This window comes from Macaca nemestrina, chromosome 5 (assembly GCF_043159975.1).
Source record: "Macaca nemestrina isolate mMacNem1 chromosome 5, mMacNem.hap1, whole genome shotgun sequence".
Lineage (NCBI taxonomy): Eukaryota > Metazoa > Chordata > Mammalia > Primates > Cercopithecidae > Macaca > Macaca nemestrina.
Window position 1 is genome coordinate 89,856,868 of NC_092129.1, and position 3,899 is coordinate 89,860,766.

Below are 3,899 nucleotides of genomic sequence, written 5' to 3' on the forward strand. Positions count from 1 at the left end.
ACCAAACTTCACATTTCTAAAGGTCACTAACCAGCTGTCCAACCTATTAGCCATTAACCAATAATTAGTTTAGATTTATACTTTTCTATCTTCCCTTTTATGCTCCATAGATTATGCCTGAAGTTCTGCTCAGTGGATTTCCTTCCACTACTCTCTTTCCTCAAAACCCCTAAGCAGGAAGGACTATGATAAAACAGTGTTAAATTCTTGGCTGGTGACAGAACACCTTGTAGAGTTATCCTTAAGCAAGACCTGTGCTTTTCCCTCCTCTATCTACCTGCTTTAAGGAACTACTTATGAGTCCATAGATGTTGATGAGAGAAAGGTGTCAAGGCAATCAGGGTATGTCCCATGGAGTCTGATTCACTGGCTCATGTGATTTACTTAGACTCTGTAGACCATCTTCAACCTGGTCCTGAGTGTACCATTTCAGGTGAAATGTGCAATGCTGCTACACATCTCCAACTTTACAATTTGGCACATTAAATAAGGTCCAGCTCATGATGGAAGTCCTGGTTCTGTAATTCATGGTGTAAGGGCTAGACACCTTGTGACTATGGAACCATGGATTCCCATCATGATGTCTTGTGCCTCTGTCAGACCCAGTTCCAGGTGGAGATTTGGTTTCAAATGAAGGATAGTTGTTGGAAGAAAACAGCATGTCCTTTTCCCCAAATCCTAAGAGTCTGTGTTGTGATGTTTCTATTAATCCTTCTCTCTACCAAATACACCTCAAATATCATCCAGTATGCTTGCCCATAAAGCCTAAATGACAAGGCGACTCACCCCACAGCTTTGTGCTCAATGTTGAGCCTTTTCTTGCCTGGGAACCCATTTAAAGCTGGGTGCTTTACATGTTACCTTTCACATGGATTGGGGCAGTGCACCCAAATGTTGTATATATTCTCTACAAAATTTAAAAAGGTCTACCAAGCACTGTGCCTCTTTCTTCATAGTGGGATTGCCAAGTGCAGCCAAACTTTCTGTCATTTTAGAGAGGTGATCTTCTATGTGCAAGTCTTCTATATATAAAACGTCTTCTATGTGCAAGTCTCTGACTTTTATGGAATTTATCTCACCTCCCTCTGGCATGCATACATCTTTCAAAAGCATCTATTTTTTGCTACTTCCTGATCACCAGGTCCAATTAGCATATTACCATCAATGTAAAGAACCAGTATGATGCTTGTGGAATATCAAGGCAATCAAAGTCCCTCTAGGATATATTAAGACTGAGAGCTGGAGAGCTGACATAGCTCTGAGTTAAAAGAGTGAGGGCAAATCGTTTCTAATTTTCTTGATTCTTGTTATAGAAAAGAAAATTTTTGCTGGGTCAATGACTGCATGAAAGGTGCCAAGGGCAGTGATGATTTGGTCCAATGGTGACACCACATTTGAAATAGCAGCTGCAATGGGTGTCACAACCTGATTCAGTTTATGATAATGTATAGACATCCCTGAACATACATCTGTCTTTTGCACATCTAAATAGGGGAGCAAAAAGAGGATATAATAGAAATTTTCACCTCTTCACCTTTCATGACTTTGATGGTGGTATTATTCTCTGCAACATCCAGGGATGGATGTAGCATTGCTTTAAATGAGGTGAGGCTGGGGGATGGGGAAACCAGTAGAGAGCAATGAATCTGGCTTCTTACAGTAACAGCTCTGACACCACTGATTACAGAACCAATGTGCAGAAGAAAATAACCACAGAATGGGTGTACAGTCACAGTGGATCTACTGTGGATGGACTAAAACCAAGACTCCATCTATCACCTGACCTCCACAAGACTCTACTGTTTGACAAGGGTAGCCTTTCTGGTCTTTGTGGGTCAACATCAGGTCAGAGTAGTATCTTTCAACATCTGAATATTTACTTGCCTTTTCTCAGTGTACAGTTACCCTGATACCCAGCCATGTGTTTCTTTGGAAAAGGCTTGGAAGAAGAGTTTTAGTAAACATCTGTGGCCATGTGCAGGGTCTTCTTCAAGTTCTCCAATTAAGGGACTGGGGGATCTGAGAGCTAGAATTGGCTAAATGGTCTTGTAATCCCATTCCAGTGACTCATATCAAGTTTTTGCCACTAGACTTAGAATTTTTTCACAGACACATGTCAAACAGTATTTTGATAGCTGCCCATTTATTTTATTCCTAGGGATCTTCATACTTAATTAGCTACCACCAGAGATCCCGTTAGGTTAAAACACTTTGATTACTGCTCCGCCCCATTGGCTTATTATGGTAATTGCACACAGCTTGTCGCTGATGATTAAAGACTGACACCTGGTTTCTATCCATCTGGAAATGAAACCAGGGAGCCTAATTTTATGAAGGCATCTGCAACCATCATCTCTAGCCTAAAAAGAACGGCACCATCAAACTTTTTAAGAATGTTGCAGGATGGGTGCAGTGGCTCATGCCTGTAATCTCAGGACTTTGGGTGGCCGAGGCAGGTGGATCACTTGAGGTTTAGGAGTTGGAGACCAGCCTGGACAACGTGGTGAAACCCTATCTCTAATAAAAATACCAAAATTAGCCGGGTGTTGTGGCATGTGGCTGTAATCCCAGCTTCTTGGGAGACTGTCGCTTCAACCCAGGAAGCAGAGTTTGCAGTTAGCTGAGATCACCCCACTGTACTCCAGCCTGGGCGACAGAGTGACTGCATCTCAAAAAAAAAAAAAAAAAAAAAAAAATCAGAATGTTGGTCTTCTCCACCCTGGTGCATTTCCTAATATCTTGGTCAAGGGGATGTCCTCCTGATTACCAGGAGGAATGGCTAGATTTGGCTAAGCAGATCGCCCATAGTAGTTTCATTTCAACATTATCTCCCAAAACCTCCACACTCACTCTGTCCTCTGTAGAATGCCAATTTCTGGCATCTATCTTTATCCTCTCTTTGTGTCAGCCACTATTAAGTCCACACTTTAAATTTTATCCAGCATTTCCAGGTATTTTGTATTTGGAAACTTTTATGATTATATATATTTATAAATTGATTTAATATATTTAAACTTTTATGATTATATATATTAACTTAATAGTATATAAATATATAATATTTTATAAATAATTAAACATGTTCATATTTATATTTTAAGATAGGGGGGTCTCACTATTTTTCCCAGTCTGGTCTTGAACTGCTGGCCTCAAGGGATCCTCCCACCTCAGCCTCCCAAGTAGCTGGGATTACAGGCATAAACCACTGTACCCAGATCTTTTCTGGTTATATATTCTGCCATGGTACAAGAAATGCATTATTTCTATGATTTAAGGTTAATATTTGTATTATTTTGAATGCCATCTACAGTTCATTATTTTATATTCCCCCTGACTATAATAATAAGGGTCTTGTTATGCTTTATCTGTTAAATATTCATTACCATATTTTTAGTATTGTTTAACGTTTTTGAATATAACCTCCTATTATCAACTCACAAATAAATTTTTATCTTAGTTTCTTTCATGTTTTTATAAACCTCTTTGATTCTGCTCTGCATTCTAATGAGTTTCTTAGTATTGTCAGCCTACTTATTATCATTTCGACTACGTAAACTACTTTATTCCTCATTGGATATTTCACTCCAATTGCTATATTTTATATTTACAGTATCTTGAAATTTACATGTTCTTATTTTGTTTTTGTTTACTAGTCCTCAGTTTTCTGTTTTCTTCTGCTTTTAATTGAAGTGATGCCTTCACTGATCCCGTTGAATATTTGCAATGTATTTTAAAGTCTTTGTTAAACTATTTTATGGGATGAATTTCACCTGGAGTGAATTCCTATACCAGTTATTAATATTGTTGGTTGCCTTTCCTAGTGCTGGTATTTCTATTTTTTTATTGCTGTTTAAAAAGTCACCACAAATGAAATGGCTTAAAATGACACATATTTATTA